General features: G+C 39.5%; 1 long non-coding RNA gene across 1 annotated transcript; it reads left to right on the top strand.

Annotated features, from left to right (window-relative positions):
• The first annotated feature begins 4,107 nt into the window (after window positions 1-4,107).
• LOC122550297 lies at window positions 4,108-21,407 on the top strand. The gene is made up of 3 exons (XR_006311800.1): window positions 4,108-4,205; window positions 19,329-19,423; window positions 20,326-21,407. It is a non-coding gene; the product is annotated as an uncharacterized LOC122550297 (long non-coding RNA).
• Window positions 21,408-22,092: the final 685 nt, after the last annotated feature.

The following is a 22,092-nucleotide window of genomic DNA, read 5'->3' as shown; positions in this document are numbered from 1 at the left end:
ACAATAACTTCCCTGTGCCGCAGTTTTGATTCCAACCAGCGGGGAGTTTTACATTCATTCTGAGTGATTCTAGTTTTTGAGAAGGTTCCTTGATATCAGGCTCAACCAAATGTTACATTGATGTCAATCCCACCTCCTATTTGGAGTTTAGATATTTTGCCCATATTTGGTTCAAGGCTGTAATGAGATAAGGATATAAGTAACCTTAGCAAAACTCAAAGTGAGCATCATTGAGCAGGTTATCCCATTGGTATTGCTGCTTGATAACAATCAACAACCCCTTCCACTGATTCATTGTGATCAAGCGTAGACCAGTGGGGTTGTAAATGGTTCCATTGGATTTATCCCAATGTTTGTGCGCAGACATACCCTGAGCAATTTTCCACAATGCTAGGTAGTTACTTTGGAATAGCTTTGCTACTGATGCAGCTCATGCAGGAACAGAAGGCTTCCCATGCAACTGCAGGAATGTTGGCAAGGTGCAGAGCATTTGCAGTACCTAATAACTTTAAGTTATTTCTTGATCTCACATGGAGTGAGTCAAGTTGATTGAAGACTGACAGATATGTTGCTAGTGACCATCGGGAGAGGAAGAGATAGATTATGCATTTGATATTTTGGCTGAAGTTGAATGCAAGTGTTTTAGCCTTGTCTTTTACATTGATGAATGTGCTGCCCAGTTGTTGAGTGCTGGGATATTTGCAGAGTCTCCTCTTCCTGTCATTTGTTTAGTTGTTCACTATTGGTCATGACTGGGTGTACCAAAACTGCAGAAATTTTAATATTATTTGTGAGATCACTTGTTCCATCTTTTTTGTGCTGCTCACATTATCTGGCATGCTGAAAGTCCTGTGCTGTAGCTTCACAAGGTTGATGTTGCATTTTTAAGTGTGCCACATGCTGATTTGGAATGCCCTCCTGCACGCCTCATTGAACCATAGCACAATTCAAAATATGGGGTCTCTAGGTTGAATTGAAGGCTTTCAGCATTCTACAAATACATATGGTCAGCCAAACCTCAAGAGCTAACTTGTACTTTTCTGCAACTGGATAAAGCAAGATAAACTTGTAATTGTACAACCACAAAGTCTGTGAGGGAAAGGAAAAGCAAAACAAATCAGAAAATATAGAAAAGCAGAAGCTTATGGAAAAGAAGGTAATAATAGGAAAAATTCATTACTGATACATGACCATCCCAAGTACCTCAAGGATTTTTGCCAAGATTTCAATTTTAGTTACAGCTTAGGGTCTGTGCTTTGTGCTTCAAGTCTTGCACCTAAGATTCGTCCAACATTGACAGCTTTGATGAAGTACTGAAAGTATGGAAAATTTAAAATTCTGGCTAATGTATTGCTGTTAGATCCTGTTAAATGAATAAATTTGACCTACAAACAGGATATTAATTTACTAATACTGTACCAGGTTACAAATGTATTTACTGGTACTTTGGCAGTTTTTACAAAGCTTGAGCAACTGACGTCATTTCTGCACTCACTGCCAGGGTCATTGCATGATACTATTCTAAATACTTGAAGTTACGGGGTAAGGATTAATTGAAAATATCTCCCGGCTTGCATTTAATGAGTCTATTGCACCAAAGAAAAATTTTTGCTGAAGATCATGCCTGTAAATTTTGAAAAAGCTTGTATAATGCGAAAATTAAAACTAAATGTAATGCTTTCATTGTTCTGCTTTAAATTATAAAGCTATATATTTCTTACATTTTGATTGTCTCGCTATGAATAAAGGCTGAAATTAACTTGTATCAATTTGTTTTCTCAAGTGTGGTATCTGCAGTACTGAATGTGATGTACATTTAATTGTTTGGCTATCTGTAGGGATAGCATAATTGTTTAATTAAATGTATAATGGTAAGATCATCAAATAACTGACTATAGTGGTCATATACCTTAGTAGAATTAATTGGCCCTTTTCAGAAAGCCTTTCCAGGCTGTAAAATTGATATTTGAATCAATAACAAAGATACAGTTCTCTCCACAGAATTTTATAAAATGTGTTATCACCTGATAATTTGTTGTTGCTCTTACTTCAAGTACAGTGAAATCCTAACATTTGCTGATTTGTTTGGAAATCCAGTTCCACAGTTTGTGAATTAAGACAATTTGCTCTTTCTAAAATGCATTACTAACAACTATTATTTAAAACAATAGTTGCAAAATTGCTCTGTTTGCAGTAATATTGCTACATTGAACACCTAATGCAATGCCTTATCTCAGCTAGTCATCTAACAGCTCTGGTAATTACCATAAGTCCTCATTTTGTGTGTAACATTTAAACAAGCTAAATTGGAATGTTTTACAGTGTCTAAAATATCAATTAAGCCAATTATTAGTGGGTTGTTCTAATTAAAATAATTAATATCACCATACTCCACATTACATAACCTTGAGTTCTGAAACTGTTTATTGAAGTAGGGTTAAATACTGCTACTTAGACATTCAATGACTTTCCTTTATGTACAAGTTCAAAAGTAGCTCATGAGGGAAGTGTTCCCTTTGCAGATTTTCTGCATCAAAGACAGAACAGAGGATGGTGAAGGAGATAAAATATCAGATATTGTGTACATGAGGCAATTATAAATTAGTTGGCCTTGTCTCAGTATTACAATTTTTGTTATTCATTCAGGGGCTGCGAGTATTGTTGGCCAAGCAGAAATCTTTTACCCATCCCTAAATATTCCTGGGAAGATGAAGGTCAGCTACCTTCTTAAACAACTGCAATCCACATAGTGTGGAGAAACTGATAATGCTGCTATAGGAGGAAGCTACACGATTTTCACCAAGAATCAGTGAAAGAACAGTAATATCGAGCCAGGTCAGGATGATGTGAGACACTGAGGAGAATGTATAATTGAAGGTTTCCCCATGCAGCTGCGACCCTTGTTTGTTTAGGTGGTTGACATCACTGTTTTGAGGTGCTTTCTAAGGTGTCTTGGTAAGCTGTGCATCTTGTAGGTGGTGCACACTGCTGCCACCATGCATTGATGGTGCACAAAGGGAGTGAATATTGAGTGAATATTGAATCTGCCAATCAAGTAGACTACTTTATACAGAAACTTGCCAAACTGTTTGGGTGATATTGGGTCTGCACTCATTCAGGAAAATGGAGAATATTCCATTAGATGCCTGGCTTGTATCTTGTAGATGGTGGTCAGGCTTTGGAGAGCCAGGCAGTGAGTCATTCATTTGGACCAGGTAGATTCCAGTTTTATAATTACTGAAACAGCTTGGCTGTGGGCATGGCTAGTTTTAGAGCACAAGTCTTCAATACTATTGTCAGAATGTTGCCAGTGCTCATAATCTTTGCAGTGTTCAAAGCATTCGGCCATTTCCTAATATTACATGGAGTGAATCAAATTGTCTGAAATCTGACTTCTGTGATTCTACAGACCTCTTCAGGAGACTGAGATGGATCTTCCATTTGGAACTGGGAAACACTTCAGCCTTATCGTTTACACTGAGGTGCTGGGTTCCCTCATCTTTGAGGATGGGGTTATTTGAGGCAACTCCTCTTCCTCCAGCAAATTGTTTAATTGTCCACCACCATTTAAGACTGGTTGTGGCAGAATATTAGATCTGATCTGCTTATTTTACCATTACTTAGATCTGTTTATCATTTGCTGCTTCTGCTGTTTGGCAGGCCTTGAGGTTGCAGATTGTGTTTGAATACAATTCCCATTATATTGATGGCCTACAGTGCCTCATGGATGTCCAGTCTTGAACTACTACATCTATTCAAGATCTAACCCATTCAGCATGCTAGTGCTCAGCCATACAACACAATGGAGGGTATTCTCAATGTAAGGACAGGACCACAACACAAGGACTGCTGATGGGACAACACATATCCAAGAATGGCAATGGTCCTGTCTGGAACATTGTGTGTAAGGTCTAATTCCATAAGAATGACTATGTCAGGCTGTTGTTTGACGAGTCTATGCAGCAGCTTTACTAATTTTGGTACAAGCCTCCAGATGTTAGTTAGGAGGATTTAACAATGTTGACAAAACTCTATTTGCCATTACTGTTTCTGATGTCCTTGCCTATACTGGTTGACCCATCTGGTTTGATTTCCTTTAACAGATATTGAAGTAGCTCATTTTGAATAAGTGGCTTGCCAAGCCATTTCAGAGAGCACTTGAGAATTAAGGCTGTGAATCAGAAGCCTCATGTGGACCACGACAGGTAAGCACAGTATATGTCCTTCCTAAAGGACATGAGTGAACGGGATGGTTTTCATGACAGTCATTTCATAGTCTGCATTTCAGAGCTCTGTAAGCTGCTGGTATCATCTACTTAACTAGAATTGCTGTGTCATCTCAGTGCAATTTTACTGTATAATTGGTGTGAGTAAGTCTTTTTGTCTATTAATAGTTGAAACACAAAGTTCTGGGTTCAAGTCCCATCCAAGGAAATGTTGTACTACAGGAGGTGTTTCTTTCAGATGAGATAAGCTGAAAATGTAGCTGCCTACTTGGATGGTGTAAAAAAGTCTTATGACACTATTTCAAAGAACAGCAAGAGAGTTCTCCCAGGTGACTTTGCCAATGTTTATCCCTTCTTCAACATCACAAAACAGATTATCTGATCATTATCGCTTTGCTGTTTTTGGCAGTTTGATTGCAAACATTAGTCGGTGATACATTGCCGTAATGATTACACTTCACAAGTACTTCATTGGATGAAAAGCTCTTTGAAATGTCCAGTGGTCCTGAAAAGTATCATATAAATGCAAGACTTTCTTTTTTTTTAACTCTCTCTAAAACAGATCCTCTTGAATTCCATAATATTTTTGGTCATTTTTGCAAACAAGTTGTGAATGCCCTGATTTATATAAATTTGCTCCATTTTGTGCTGCTTCACATCCTCTTCCATCAAGGTAGTAACATCAAAGATATATTCAAAGGTAAAGCTGTAAGATTTTTTGAGAAGGGCCTCACTGTATGGGTTGGATAGAAAGGAGTTCTGGTTTGGGGTTTGAGAAGGTTGTGAGGGGGGTGGGTAGATGAAGTCAGCCAGTCAATGGTAATACCGTATCTGAAGCAGAACAAAATGCATCCAGCTCTTTTAGCAAGGTGACAAAAACTGCAGATATTGCTGCAGCAAGTAGGCAGCAAGGGACAATAGAGGACCCAAGATCAAAGTGTCAAGGGGCAGGAATTAAGAATGACTTCTTCCGTACTAAGACTGCAACTGCTGCTATATATTTCTGTAGCAGTATTCCACCAAGGAGCCACTGAGGGTGACAGTAACTTATGATGGGGTGCTGCAGGAGGATGGGAAGGATCCCTAACCCTGGCCCTCTTGTAGAATTCACTTAGAACAGGAGTGAAGTTGTTTAGGAGGGAAAACAAAAGCAGTGAAGCAAATTGTTTCTTTGAACACAGTATTCCTAATTTATTTCCAATAAACAGTATTCTGGAACTAATTGTAGAGGTATTGTCATTGACTGTTGGCCTTTTTCAATAAGGCAACCCTTTTCCAAATTTTGCTCTTTGAGAGTTCTCCATATGCAGGCTCTTCAAAAAGTTCAGAAGTACGTCCTTGTCAACATCTGTGAAAAGACGAAATTCATATCGCAGGCATGTACTCTGCAGATTACAGCAATACGAATGCTTAACACATTCATTTGAAATTCTTGTCTCTGTTAATTTATCAGAACCATTTAAATGAATGCATTAATTGTTTGCACAATAGTTTTCTATGGTGTAATTTTACTGCCATAATTCTTATGTACATTAATTGCATGTGATATGTTGAACATAATTACACTCAAACTACTTCAGTTTGCACATTTGTAGAAAATAAATTAGTTTCTTATGAGGCTTAGTAAATAAATTATTTTTGACGTATATACATAAATTGTATGGATAAGATTGGTGGAAAAATTCAAAAAATATTGATTTATTTTCATTATTAGAAGCATAGAAAATAGGAGCAGAATAAGGCCATTGGGCTCTTCCAGTCTGGTCTGCCATTCAATATGATCATGACTGATCATCCAATTCAGTCCTGCTTTCCCCATATTCTTTGAACCTTTAATTCAAAGAAATATATCTATAGTTTTCTTTAAAGTCTTCAGTATTTTGGCCCCAACAGTTTCCTGTGTTGGAGAATTCCACAGACTCACTACTCTTTGGGTGAAGAAATTTCTCCTCCTCCATGTTCTCCCCATCCTTTGTCCTGAGACTGTGATCCCTGGTTCTGGACTCCCTGGAAAATCCTTCTGCATTTACCCTGTCCAGTCCTGTTAGAACTTTGTAGGCTTTTTTGAGAATACTCTCATTCTTCTAAACTCCAATGAATGTAGTCCTAACCGATCTCTCTCAACATGTCAGTTCTTCAACAAGAATCAGTCTGGTAAAGGTTCTTTGCACTCCTTCAATAGTCAGAACATCCCTCTTCAGATAAGGAGACTGAAACTGCACACAATACTCCAAGTGTGGTCTCATCAAGGTTCTGTACAGCTGCAGAAAGACATACCTGCTCCTGTATTTGAATCCTCTTACTATGAAGGCCAATACCATCTGCCTTCTTCACTGCCTGCTGTATCTTCATGCTTACATTCAGCGACTGGTGCACCAGGACATCAAGGTCTCATTGCACCTTACACTTTCCTAATCTATCCCCAGTCAGATAATAATCTGCCTGCTTATTTTTGCTCCTAAAGTGGATAGACTCATATATATGCATATTGTACTGCCATGTATTTGTCCGCTTACTTAATCTCCCAAATCACACTGAAGCTACTCTGCATCCTAGTCACAGCATACCGTTCCACCCAGGGTTTGTGTCATCTGCAGCCTTGGACACATGTTTAATTTCCTCCTCTTGTGAATATCTGGAGTCCAAGAGCTGATCCTTGCAGTAACCCACAGTTTCTGCGTGCCGCTCATTAAAATGATCAGTTTATTGTGACTCTTCATTTCTTGTCTGCCAACCAGTTCTCTATCCTCCTGATTTCCAATCCCATCTGATTTCCAACCCCATGAACTTTGATTTTGCAATCTCCAGTCTATCATAGCCACCTCATACCATTGAGATGTTTTTAGTATAAATTCAGGATTCTAGTCTCATAAACAACTATGTCACTCTCTTTCTATCCTATCCTATTATGGTCAATCTTCTCCAAAGGCTCAGATTGTCAATGTTCCTTTCTCATAACACATACCAAGTTAAGCCTTTTCTCTAGTTGACTCTTCAACATATTGATTCATAAAGCTATCCCATTAACAGTACAAGAGCTCCCCTGTTAGTGGTATTGCTACTGATTAGATTTATCCAATCTATATGTAGATTAAATGTACCCATAGTTACATCTATTACTTACATCTCTAATTTCCTTTTTAATGCCTTCCCCAATATTACTACAACTTTGGAGTCTTTATATAACTCTGATGATGTTTTCTGTCTCTTGGTATTTCTAAGCTCAACCCATACCGATTCTACTTCACCAGAGCCAATACGCGTCTTCACAATCACATTAATTTTTTTTATTATAATCAGCTACCCCGCCTCCTTTTCCTTTTTATCTATCCTTTCTGAAAACGAAAAAACCCTGGTTATTCAGTTCCCACTCCTGGTCACCCTGCAGCCACATCTCTGTAAATCCCACGATACCATATCCATTTAGATCTATTTACGTGGCTAATTCATCTTTTTAATTGCAAATGCTCCATGCATTAAGGCAGAAGGCTTGTCTTTCTGGTGCTGCGTGATTCTAATCCTTGAATTCACTGCCTAGCACCTTTCGTAATTCCCATCTGTCTATTGTTTTAGTGATTATTTCCCTGTCATCCGTATCACTGTATAGGTTCCCTTCAGCCTGTCACTTTAGTTTAAACCCTCCCTAACTGCATTCAAAAATACATTCCTGAGGTTGCCAGCCCCCATCCTTGCCCTGGTGTTCAGCCTGTACTGGTGCAACTGTCCCCAGAACAGGTTCCAATGCCCCAGAAATCTGAAACCCTCCCCACTTCACCGTCTCTCCAGCTACGTTCATCCGATATATCCTGTCATTTCTACTCTGGTTAGCATGCAGCACTGGCACAATCCCAGAACTTTTGAGGTCCTACTTTTTAACTTGCTTCCTAACTCCCTATAACTTACTTTCAGGATCTCATCCCTTTTCGCCATGTTGTTAGGACTGCTTTGTATCACAAATACTAACTGTTCAAACCCCTATTCTAGAATGTACCATAGCCACACTGAGATATCCTGAACCCAGCACCTGAAAGGCAAGGGATCATCCTGGAGTTTGGCACTGGGGGCCACAGAGCCATCGATCAGTTCCCCTTACAATTGAATCCTCTATTATTAAAGCATTTCAGTTGTGTTTCCTCTGCTCCTGTGCAGCAAAGCCAACTGTTGCGCAATGAGTTTGGCTGTTGTCACCTTCCGCAGAAAGGCCATTCTTCCCAACAGTATCCAAAGCAGTAAATCTGTTTTACAGGGAAATGACCACAGGGATTTCCTGCACTACATGTCCCGCCTTCTTTCTCTGTCTGGTGGTCACCCATCCCCATTTTGCCAGTGGAGTTTTAGCCTGTGGAATGACCACCATCCTGTAAGTGCTATACACAACATTCTCTGCCTCATGGATACTTCTCTGTTTCCCAGTCACTGCTCCAGCTCCAAACCTTGGACTGTCAGGATCTGCAGCTAGAAAGACTTCCCACATACATGCTGACCCCAGGCACTGGAACTGAGCCAGATTTCCCACATAGAGCAGGATTTGATTTGATTTATCATTGTCACATGGACTGAGACACAGTGAAAAGTATTGTTTTATGTGTTATCCAGGCAAGTTATGCATAAGTAGGGTGGCACGGTGGCTCAGTGGATAGCACTGTTGCCTCATAGCGCCAGGATCCCAGGTTTGATTCCAGCCTTGGGCGACTGTCTGTGTGGAGTTTGCACATTCTCCCCGTGTCTGTGTGGATTCCCTCTGGGTGCTCCGGTTTCCTCCCACATTCCAAAGATATGCAGGTCAGGTGAATTGGCCATGCTAAATTGTCCATAGTTGTTAGGTGATGCATTAGTCAGAGAGGGGTGGGTTACTCTGCGGAGGGCTTGTTGGGCTGAAGGGCTTGTTTCCATACTGTAGGGAATCTAATCTAATCTAAAAAGTATGTTATGGTAGTAGAACAGATTGCAGAATATAGTATTACAACTACAGAGAAGGGGTAAAGAGAGATCAACTTTAATATATGATAGGTCCATTCTTAAATCTGATAACAGCAGAGAAGAAGCTGTTCTTGAATCTGTTGGTATGTTTTTTTCAAACTTTTGTATCTTTTGCCTGATGGAAGAGAGTAGAAGAGAGTACACCCAAGATGCAGCAAACCATGGCTTTGAGCTCTCCTTTCATCATTTAAACCTTTAACTCAAATGTTTGAATTGCTCTTAAACTCAAATAATGTTAATTCTAGAACCCAACTACCCTAGCTCACTTAACAATACTCAGAACCAGTTTTGATGAACAGTGACTGACTTAACTCTGCTTTGTACCACATATGCTCCCAGACCTGCTTAGCTTTTCTGTTTTCACCCTGAACTTTTGTCTTATATATCTTAAAACAAAGACAAACTAAAATCAGCATTAAAACAATATGAAAGCAATATAGTGTGTATTTATGAAGACTGAAGAAGCTAATTATCTTCACTTTTGAGAGTCTGGAAGATAGTGTTTGCAGAATTCTGTATGTACTGCATTTGTCAACATTTCCATTAATTACTCACTTCTTGTTCCTTTAAGTTTCTGTATCATTAGCTTGCAGCTTCTGATTTCTATAATTCTTCTTATTCTACCGGTCAAACTGTCTGCTTTTCTTGAGACATTTTTGTTTCCTGTTGTTGCCCTTCCTTGCTTCGTTCCACTTTCAGTTTCTGCAAAACCTCTTTGCAAGTATCTCCTTTTGGACTCCAGTGGAGTCTGTATCAGGAACCCAGTGAACGTAGAAGCCCTTTAATTTCAGTTTCTGTAAATTCACTAACCTGCCTTTACACCACAGTTCCTGATCTTTTCTCAGTACCAGCTGTCATTGAGATTAACCCCTGGCAAACTGCCAAGCAATACTGTGTCCTGCCTCCCACAGTTGTGCACATACTCATGATGTCACTGCATTGTGTGAAAGTGGAATTGGACCGAACAAGTTGTTAATGATACATGTTGGTGGGGCCTCATACCACTAAGACCACATAGTCTGGATACAGTTTTATCAGTATTGCCATGCAACATATTGATCATTAGATGCCTGGATAACCTGAGGTTGGGTCTATTTCAAATTCTAGCTGGCAGTATCATTAACCTGGCACTGGGAAGCCCAAATAATCTGTTAGAGATCAAAGTGATGCTTGTGTATCCAGAAATGAAAACCTCTGTGGCTTGCCACCAATACAAATAAAGTTAATCAGAACAGACAAGGGGCCATCATTTTAAAGTGAAAGGCAAGAGTTTTAGAGGTGATTTGAGAAAAACCTTTTTCACCCAAAGAATGTTGGGAATCTGGAATGGAGAACAGGTTGGAAATGTCACCATCTTTAAAAAGAGGACTTGAACAAGCACTTGAAGTTTCATAATATTCAAGTCCATGACCAATTTCTGGAAAGTGGTATGGGTGTAGATAGATCAGTACAGGCTCAATGGGCCATAGGACCTTTCCTGTGCTGTATGATTTGTGGTTCTATGATTCTGTGACATAGCTTAAACATCCCCAGTTGAATCGTTTTGCAAAAGGATTTCTGGAGCCCGTCTGTTTGTAGTAGGAAGGAGTATTCAAATAGAAGGTACTGTTAATAAAATTTCTGTCTGAGTTTTCCATAATTTAATTCAATGGATGCTCACCCTTCGAAGTGGGATTCCAGGTTGTACCTTGAACTTCAAAATCTGAGAAACAACAACAAAGAAACTTCGCCTACCTCAAAGCAGATAGGTTTAAGATTTTCTTCTTGGGAGATCACTGACTAACAGACGGGATTATTATTATTTTGAGAGCAACTAATAGGGTTCACTAAGTGTGTGGATTCCAGCAAGCCCAAAGTGGTATAGCATGCATAAGGATAGCAACATTTTATGTAACTGGAAGAGCCTTGTTGAGTGAGCAATACCAAGTTTATTTCAAAACTGCAACTAGTTCCAACTTACATGAATAAGACATACAATGCAACAGAGACATTTAGGAGCACACTAGATCCAGGTCTACCATCTACAAGTTCCTTCTTTAAGGAGAAAGTGAGGTCTGCAGATGCTGGAGATCAGAGCTGGAAATGTGTTGCTGGAAAAGCGCAGCAGGTCAGGCAGCATCCAGGGAACAGGAGAATCGACGTTTCGGACATAAGCCCTTCTTCAGGAATGAGGAAAGTTTGTCCCGCAGGCTAAGATAAAAGGTAGGGAGGAGGGACTTGGGGGAGGGGCGTCGGATATGTGATAGGTGGAAAGAGGTCAAGGTGAGGGTGATAGGTCAGACTGGGGTGGGGGCGGAGAGGTCGGGAAGAAGATCTCAGGTTAGGAAGGCGGTGAGTGGGAAGACTAAGACCATCCCCACAGCTCAAATGGGGCAGCTTTTTTTAATTCATTCATGGGACGTGTGTATCACTGGCTAGGCCCGCATAATTGCTCAGAGGTGAACCACATTGCTTTGCATCTGAAGTCATATGTCGACCAGATGAGGTGAGGGTGGCAGTTTCTTTCCCTGAAGAACATTAGTAAATCAGATAGGTCTTTCCTGCAAATTGACGATGAATTCATGGTCATTATTGGACTCTTAATTCCACATTTTGTATTGAATTCAAGTGCTATCATTTGCCATGGCGCGATTCGAACCTGGGTCACCAGGACATTTATCTGGGTCTCTGGATTAACTGTTTAGCAATTATACCACTAGACTGTTGCCTCCCCAAGTTGCCATCCCAAATGTGCGGCAACAGTGGGCGGCACGGTGGCACAGTGGTTAGCACTGCTGCCTCACAGCGCTCGAGACCCGGGTTCAATTCCCGCCTCAGGCGACTGACTGTGTGGAGTTTGCACGTTCTCCCCGTGTCTGCGTGGGTTTCCTCCAGGTGCTCCGGTTTCCTCCCACAGTCCAAAGATGTGCAGGTCAGGTGAATTGGACATGCTAAATTGCCCGTAGTGTTAGGTAAGGGGTAAATGTAGGGGTATGGGTGGGTTGCGCTTCGGCGGGGCGGTGTGGACTTGTTGGGCTGAAGGGCCTGTTTCCACACTGTAAGTAATCTAAATCTAAATCCAGTTGGATTCTCATTGCCAATCATACACCAACCAAGGTAAAAAGAGGAATCTAACTGCCACTGTAGCACTGGAACAGAGTCAAAGGACCTTATGTGATCCCACTGAATGCCTCAGCTAAGGAGGCCTTCAACTGATAAATACTGGATGGGATTTGGAGGGAGCGAAGGCTTGCATTGGCCTGTATTTTCACTTCTTGGGACTTATGATTATCTGTCGCATCAACAGCCTCAGGATCATTAGATTTTTGTGTATTTGTGACTCTTTGAAAGATCTAACCAATCAGTTAAAGAGCCTTGGCAAAACCTTGATCAGTAACAACTTGGTTCCTGATTCTGTCAGCTCTACAAGTTGTAACATCTGCCTGATATATCTGATGTAGTCAGAAGTAAAGCAGATTACTGATTTTAAGTTTCCACGATGGGACTCTGCACTTAGCCATTCCAAACTCTCCTGAAAGCCTTTCTTTTCTAGGATCCCTCGTTTAGACTTTATCTTGTTTTAAGATTTTTTATTCGACTGACTCTCAAAAATCCAAAAATAATTCAGGAAATATAATCCCCTACTGCTCGCCCAATTAAAAACAAGCACTAAAATTACAATATCACAATTCAAACAGGAATCTTCAGCCCTTCTATTGAAGATTCCAATAACACCATTAAAGATGGATTAGTGAATTACATAGTGCAACCTCATTCTAAACAAGTATGGAATTGTGCTGAACCCTAATTAGTTACTCAGTTTAGTTAAACATCTGGCACACTTTATTCAATAGACTTTAGACCTGAACATTGGCAAGTAAGTAAGGCAAACTAAATTCAGCACCCAAACTCCCAGCCCCTGTTTCTCAATTTGTTCTGAACGAACTGAACTGGCCAGCAAGAAAGTACTCACATGTGTCTTTTAAGAATGCTTCTAGTGTAACTGAAAGGAAGCATGCTTTTAATGACACTCTTTTGAAAACTGTCTTCAGCAGCCAACTTTAATAAGCTAAAGGAACATCATAATATATATAGAAGGATGGTTTGTTTATGTGAGTGAGAGATAGCCACAGCATTCCTATAATGAGTGAGATCTTGGAAGACCAGAATACGTCACGGGACATGACAATAATAAACCCTGTTCTTGCCTAACTTCAACTCTAAATAAACTTCGTATAAACAAATTGTTTTCTGTGATAATATGCAAATTTCATATTATTGGGACCAATTTGGTACCTTGCAAAGAGGTTTAACTAATTATGCTAATTCAGGATCAGTATTTGGGTCTCTTTGAAGTAGAAACAACCAGTCAGCTGAATGCTACTGATGGTTTTCTTGTGTTAAAAATAAAACAGCACAAATTTCCCAATCAATGCAGAAAATTCAATGTGGCGGCAATACAAAACAAAAGTAAAATTAGCACTGGAAATATGCTGTGATGTTTACGGTAACATTACCATATCAGAAAATTAAGCCCTTAGTTTCATCCTGTTGGCCTGCGACCAGGATGAATATTAGAAAGAAATTTAGCAATGTGGTGAGTAGCAATGTGATCTGCCAGTGAATCCACAGCCAAATCATAAAGAAATGGTAAATGTGTTCTCTACAGACAAGCTTATGATTTTGTTACAAGCAGGTGACCTTTTATGAGATCCCAGGCCTCAGAAGGACTTTGAACACAGGTGTTGCAGCCACCATTTTCCAATAAGCCACTTGCTGTGTATTAAGTCCTTCAGTATCACATAGTCAGAAACTTCAGCTACAGTGCACTGAAGAGAGATTCCTGGCAAGGTATTGAAATGGAACTTGGTAAGGTCAAATGCTTTGAATTCTTGGTGAGTAACTCACCTCCTGACTTCACAAAATCAGTCCACCATCTACTCAGCACAAGTCATGAGTGTGATGGAATACTCCTCCATTTGCCTGACTTAAGGAGGTGGAGTGAAGTTCCACCAGTACTCAAGATGTTTGACACCATCCAGAGCAAGGCAGTCCATTTGATTGGCATCCCACCTGGAAGGACAAGGGCAGCAAATACGTGGGAAAATGACCACCTATAAGCTGCCCTCTAAGCTACTCCCATCCTGACTTAGATCAAGGTCACCATTCCTTCACTGTCATTGGACATCGCTCCCAAACAGCACTGTATGTGTCCTTACATCTCAAGGCCTTCAGCGGTTCAAGAAAGCAGTTCGCCAGGACCTTCTCAAGGGCAATTAGGAATGAGCAATAACACTGGCCAGCCAGTGACACCCACATCTTGTGAATAAATAGTAGAAGAAAAGAAAACCAGAAGCTAGTAGGTTAGAAAACAGCGTGCAAATTTGCTGTTCCCTGACTATAAACAAATAAAAAATGGCAATTTTGTATTCACTACTCATTTTCACTAACTTGCTTAATAAGCGAAACAAACTTGTTTGTGTGTTCATCATACAGGATAATACCAATAATTAGACAACAATCTTGCAACTCAAAGCAGAATCCATACAATGTGTAAATAAATGGTTTGGATATCTTTGGCCAGCCTGTCAATGATCAATTCCATGGCAACAAAAATAGAAAATGTTGAAAACCAAAAAGGATTTTGTCTGTTTGCTGTATATGACAAAATCAAAAACATGTTATTTTTAATCTCTAATTTATATCTTAATTGCAAAAAGCAACCAAAGAATATCTTCTCACCTTACTTTTCAACAAGCATAACGTTGGAGTAGTATCTGACAAAACCCTAACCAATGTGTCAATAATGCTAAGAGGGGTTCCAAGGCAACACTGTACCAATGGCTATCAGCTAAACACAGCAGTGGATGAGAAGGATATCGGAGAGATCGAAGGATAAGTGTAAGAGGGCAATGTCCCTCTTCAGAGGGTGAAGAAGAGTAACAATAGGAGGAGGAAGAGGAGGAACATGTTGCAGCCATACATATAACTGGCCAACTCAAATCAGGAGTGTGATGGAATACTCCCCATTTGCCTTGGTGAATACAGCTCCAACAATACTCAAGAGGTTTGGTACCATCCAGGAAAAAAACAACCCTTTTGACTGGCATCACATCTACAAACATCCAGTTCCCCCATCACCCATGATCAGTAGCTGCACTGTATCCTATCTACAAGATGCACTGCAGAAATTCACCAAAGATCTCATAGACAGGTCCTTCCAAACCCACAACCAATACCCTCTAGAAGGTCAAGGGTAGCAGATACATGAAACATACAACCTATAAGTTCTCCTACAAGCTACTCACCATTATAACTTGGAAATATATCACTGTTCCTTCAGTGTCACTGGGTCAAAATCCTGGAACTCCCTCCCTTAGGACTTTGCGGGCTTATCCATAGTTCATGAACAGCTGCAGTTCAAGGAGGCAGCTCATTACCTACTCAAGGGGCAACTAGGGACAGGCAATAAACACTGACCAGCCAGTGATGCCCACATCCCACAATTAAACAAAAAAACCCTGAGTTATTCAGAAGCAGTGTTTCCATTTTTGCACATCAGTGCTGAATTCATTATGTTTCACCCCACAGCTCCTAACACAAAGCAGTCTCACAATTAGCAATCTACCCCACTCACAGAGAATGCTGTTTATCATTAGCCCTCTCCGTTCTAATATTCACAAGGCAGCAGATCACAGCACATGACAGACATCAGACACAAATAGGTGAATGGAACATTAGAGTTTGAAATAAATTTGATGGTGCATGGATATGAAATGGTAATATGTGTTTCAACACAGGTATAGCAAGCTAAACTAAATCAACCTCCGTCTCACTGGATTTGCAACACAATGAAATTAAAACATTCAATGACCCTCAAAGTTGTTCAAATGTTCTTAACCTGACTTTTCAAATAACAGACCTTGGACACTAAGTCTATAACTTGAACAAAAATTAAGAATTTATTGTTAAGGATGTAACTTCAATGGAATCCATAAACGACAAGGCAATCCAATTAATTACTGCAAACAAAGTCCAATCTTCTTAATATAAACCCACGCTCACACACTGACAAATAGACAGATGCAGTTAAGGGATGAGTCAAAAAATAAAATAAAAGAATCATAATTTGCCAGTTCGGTATCTGTTTCAACGATGAATAATAGGCCTTTATGAAATTCTTTGACAATGTGATACAGGCATGTAGGATTGTACATGTTGCTTAAAGTCCAAATCACTAATCAATGCAAACAGGTTTGCAGGTCACTGGAGACTTATTTCTACAACTGGAAATCTTTTCTCCAAAGTTTTCACAAGTTGGTAACTGGAAATTAATGAGAGAGAGAGCACAAACCACAAATTCAGCCCAGACTGACAGCTCCTAAAGCAAAACTGCCTCCGAACCAAAACCTAGTGAGAGCAGGTTTACTCTCTGTTTTCCACTTTTCTTTGCTAATGGCCTCTGTAGTTGGCTGGCCAGCCCTGGTCTGCCATTTATTGATCAATTCTACATCCAACCAGCTGCCAATCTGGGTCAAAGTCTTTATTTATGACCCAGAGCAGACAAAAGGTTGTCAGCTCAGAAATTTTCAGGCCTGACTTCAGATATAGAATTTGTCCCCAAAGATGCAGTACAGCAACTGGGAGAATGCAAGTGTGTAAGTTGGTGAGAATGCTGGGGATGTAGGGCATGTAGTTTAGGTAAGGGTGTTGGTTGCCATGTGGGTAAGAGTTCGAATTTCTACCTGGGTGAGAGGATAGGGTAATAGGTAGGTGTGGGTAATATGTGTGAGTTATGGAGTAGGACACCAAGTGGGTGAGGGAGTACATTGGCAGGTGGGTAAAGGTGCATAATACCAGGAGGATGAGGAGGTACCACGGCAGGTAAGTGGGTGAGCGTGTAAGTTGGCAAGGTCTGAAAGGGCTTGGGTGAAAGGTGGGTGAGGGTTTACAGGTGACAAGTGTGTGATGAGAGGTTGGGTGGCTCAGCTATCAGGAAAGTTTCTGGACTAATATTAAGCTGTTCGGTTACCAAAGATGAGCATGATTTCTATAGAGTATCATGCTTCAAGTGATCCAATGGAAGATGAAGTTGAAGTCTTATATGCCCTCAAGTCACATGCTATGATAGTGATAATATCGTGAGTATATTTCTTTAAAATGTACTGATATGCTAACCATATAACACAATTTGCCCCTTTTTCCAAAGAGAAAATCTTATTCAGATATACGTTTGTACACAGACATGTGTCCTCAATTCGATAGTTATACAAACAAGTGCAATCGAGTTTTCAAGACTAACATTACAAATTTTAATTTAATGCTTTGGTGATTTGATAGCTCATCCTGATCTGGTAATGTTATACTTATCTGGAAAATTATGTACTGCTCTTTATTACACTTACTTGACAACTCAACTTGTCTTGCTTTCAATTGACATCATCACATAAACATTGTCCGTGTGTTCTTCCTCACTGTCTTTATGCATGACTGGTGTGCTGTACATCAATCTGAGCTGACTCCTCGTATTTTAAAATGCAACATCATTATCAGAAATGATCTGGATTGGTTGTGTATTTTAGAAATACTTGTGAATCGAAGTATTTGTATTTTTACCTTGCCTTCCTTATCTAGAGTGCAGTTTTGATTGTTCTCTACCTGCTCACTTCCTGTGTACCTCTTCCATTCTCATCTGTCCTTGAAGAAGAATGTCCTGTGTCTTGGAATGTTTAGACAATTGTTGTTAGACAATATTATCCAAACCTCTCTCTTGAGCAGGGGGTGTTAACTTCTTCCCTATTAGTGTTGCATGTAAATATAGAAATACAATGGGGAAAATCTTGTTCTGTTGAACAACTTTTGATGATAATTGATCATGGAGTATTTGAGCATGGTTAATGGGGTGATGATGTGACACGGCTCACTCTCTACTTATTCACATCTTGAAATGGTTTACTAGTGAACTGCAATTTATATTCAGACAATATCTGATCTGGGATGGTGAATAGACTGAGAGCAGCAGTCACCATGACAATGGAGGTCATGCTTATTTTGTTGCTAGGTTGGAGATTCACAGAAGTAATTCATCACAAGGATGTAGTCTTCCCCATGTACCAAGACCGTGCTGCTATTTTCACCAAAAAAAGTGGATGTAACATTGTGTGGATGTAAAGGCTCCCTCTGCTGCTGGTGTTAAGACATTAGGTGTACTTCACATCCATTGAATTGTCATTGAATATACTGATTTATCCCTGTCCAGTACACAGAATCTCATGCTAATCATCAATACCTATATGTCCTTGGTCTAACATGGGCATGATTTCTTGCCATAATATTTTTAGGATTAGGACTAGTTTGCCCTTGAAATTGACTTATTGTAATATACCAAGTTCATCCCTTTGTGGACAAAATTTTAAAAATTTTCTCAGGTATTTCTTTAATAATGTCAGACCATACCTGGATAATTACCATTTGCAGCTCTTGTAGTTGCTCATCTTTGGCAGTTGCTGATCGTGACTGTTCACACTGCCTCTGACCAACTTTAAGAATATCTTCTACTTCATCATTTTGAACATCAATGCTGGGATCAAGAAGAATATCTTATTGTGGATTAGGTAATCTCTTCAGACATAATTAGATACCTGGCTCATATTTCATTTCAAAGTCATATCCTTGCATATTGACACTGGATATCCTTTCAGATTGCTAACTGATTTTATTGTGTCATGTGCAATCTATTCCACCATAAAGGACGGGCTTTGATTCTCATGAATTGTAACCGTAACGGGACCTAACATACTTGTCGTCCTACCACTGCTGGACCATTGGTGTCTGCCAGAATGAAGATTTTGTGTATCCAAGCTTGTGTATTGGCATTGCAGTATGATTCTGCCAATGCGTAGGATTGGTGATCAGTTATATACTTGCGAGATGCTCTTCTTTCAGCTGTACAATGAAGTATCGATTGCTTAGGTACACACTTTTCAGGATGTTTTCTGGGAATATGTTGGTACCAGCTCTTATGTTGATTTTGTCAGTGGGTGCCCACGATTTGTTTTTCACTAACCATGAAGAAAATATTAGGAGTGATAACTGGTACATTTGACTACTACATTTTTCATCTATTGGTATTCCTGTTTTAAGCTTTCAACATTTCAATGAGCTACCGAACATTATCGTAATCCACTGCATGGCATGAGTCATTGACAGCAGACAACGCCCAATTCCACAATATTAAGGTATCTTTCTAACTTTTATACACATTAAAAACAACATTGTTCCAATGAACTCCTACTGAAAAATAGCATTATACTGTTTTATTATTTTGTACTCTAACTTCCTGGTTTTGTACCAGTTGATGTTGATAAAATTACCTGTATAATTCTTCCTGATGTCCATTGTGAATTAATTACACTTCTAACAGAGGGAATGCTCCACTGATTCAGATGGTACCTCTCAATGAAAATGATGCTTAGTCCATGGAAGTGAATAAAGTGCATGAAACAGAGAAATGAAATCTGAATTCTGAAATTGTATTTTTTATTCCCATATTAATGTGGTTGATGGATCAGCAGTTAACCTAATATTGCTAGCATAATATTCAATTAGTGCACAGTTCACAGCAATTATTGCATTATTACTAACATGAAGGAACTTAATCCCTTCAGAAAGAGTTTTAAAAACCTCTTTTGTTGGGTTCTTACAATTATCATGTCTTCTTCGACATATTCTATTTAATGGGTCATGACTTAAAATTATGATTATATTATTCAAATAATTAAATGTAAATAATTGAAGGAAATGCTTCTGAGAAGATATTCAGTGTGTTCATAAGTAGATTGTTCCATATCATTGTAAATCTGACCTGTAAGTTTTACTTTGAGTAAACATTCATCCATTTCATAGACATAAAATTATTTGAGCTATCAGCATTGGCAATGTTTAAAATCATAACATTTGTAGCTCACAGACATCACTGTTAAATATATATATATTAGTGTTCACCGCACAGTTGAGTATTTTTATATCAGTAATGAATGAGATGCAAATACTGTTTGATAGTGTTCTGATAGAACAGCCTTAACTGATACTCTCAATCTTCACCAGTGACTGTACTAAATGTTATTTCTCCTCATTGTAGATAAACGCAAAATCCTGGCTCTGTGATTCCAACTTTCATTATCATCAGCGGTCCCTCGCAGATAAGGATGATTCTCATCCAATGTCAGGGCAAGTCTGTTGGTGGCTGTACAGACCACCACAGACTCTGTTACACTTGGGGCAGGTGGTGGTCAGAGGAAGAGGTGAATGGGGCATTGATGTGGCAGTGCACTCCTTTTGGTGTTTTCGTCTGGCTTCCATTTTTGCTAATGGCAAGTCTCGAGGTGCTCGATGCCTTCCCAGATGCTCCTCCTCCACTTTGGACAGTCTTGGGCCAGTGATTCCCAGGTGTCTGTGGAAATGCTGCACTTCGCCAGTGAGGCCTTGATTGTATCACTGAAGCACTTCAGAAACTCGCCTGCCATTTTGGAAGAATTTCAATATGTAGCGAAGGGCTTAACCATCAGGTTTAGGATGATAAGTATTAAGTGATTTTTGTGGCAAGAAATTACCAACTTAAATAAGATATCTCATCACCTCTCCTTGATATTCACTGGCAGTTTCTGAGTACCCCCAACATCAGAATCCTCCAGGACTACCATCAACCATAAACTCACTTGGTCAGTATTGAAGTGAAATGGGTACTGAGAACATCACATGCTCAGTATCTTCAAAATCCTTCCAAAGCCTTTTTACAATTCAGGGACATTATAGTGTACTCACTCTCACAGACACTACTCAAAAATGGTCATTATGTCTTCAGATGGCCTTCTAGTAGCTCCTACTGTTAATTAGATGTGTGTACACTTGCAGATGTTTTGCATGGTAGATTGGTTGTAGTCTGAGATGGTAATGTCAAAGTTAGGAAATCCAGGAAAATAACAGCATATCTGCTTCATCGATCAGATTGAGGATTATGAAATTACAGTGTAAGGACCGATAAGGACATGTAAATTATGGTGGGTGAATTCATAAACTTATGTTTTAAGGTAGTTATTATGTCAAACCTGTTTCCTCTGAATTTGGCAGCAAACTTCTGGAGTTGGTGTGTGCAGTTAAATGGAGAAAGCCCCAACTTGCTGTCAGAAATTCACTGCTGTAGTCCTTGCAGATGGTAATGAAATGAAATTCAGAATTTACAAGAATTTGTTATGAGGTGATACCCTTTAAAAAGTTATACCTTTTTGAATTGTATGTAACTAGGATGTTAACAGCGTTATATTAACTCCATGATAAATGTTCTCTATTCTAAGAATCTCATTTGATATTTTGGGAAGTCAAATTTTGTCACTATGATAAAACATTCACATATCTTTAAAATAATCGTTCATGTTTAAAAGTTGTTCATGAAATACCAATTTGTATGGCCAACTCATTATATCAGTCCCCATTTTACTTCTATGTTTGCTACTGGTGAGAATACTTCAATATGATTGGTTGCTTATCTTGTTTGATGGCTTCACTGTTGCTGGATGCAAGAAGATCCACTCAGCATGTAGAAGGATATAATCATGGTGGTCATGCAGGGATCTCTCCTTGCCTTGGAAATGACGGACAGAATTCTACAAGTTTTTCTGTTTACTAAAACCTTCATGACTTCCTCTTAAAGAAGAAAGCTCTCCATGGAGAAATGGACATGACATTTAAAATAAAGGAGAGCAGTGGCAGCAACCATGTTCTGACACTAAAGTGGGATGGCAGAACAAAGCAGCATTATAGTGAGGTGGGGCAAAAGAAAAGTAGTTGCTGCAAAAGAAGCCACAACAGGCAGTCTCAGGGGATATCTGATGAATCATGGAGAAGAAGG

The sequence above is a fragment of the Chiloscyllium plagiosum genome, chromosome 5 (assembly GCF_004010195.1).
Source record: "Chiloscyllium plagiosum isolate BGI_BamShark_2017 chromosome 5, ASM401019v2, whole genome shotgun sequence".
Taxonomy (NCBI): domain Eukaryota; kingdom Metazoa; phylum Chordata; class Chondrichthyes; order Orectolobiformes; family Hemiscylliidae; genus Chiloscyllium; species Chiloscyllium plagiosum.
The sequence above is the reverse complement of the archived record's forward strand: the minus strand, read 5'-3'. Positions and strand labels throughout refer to the sequence as shown.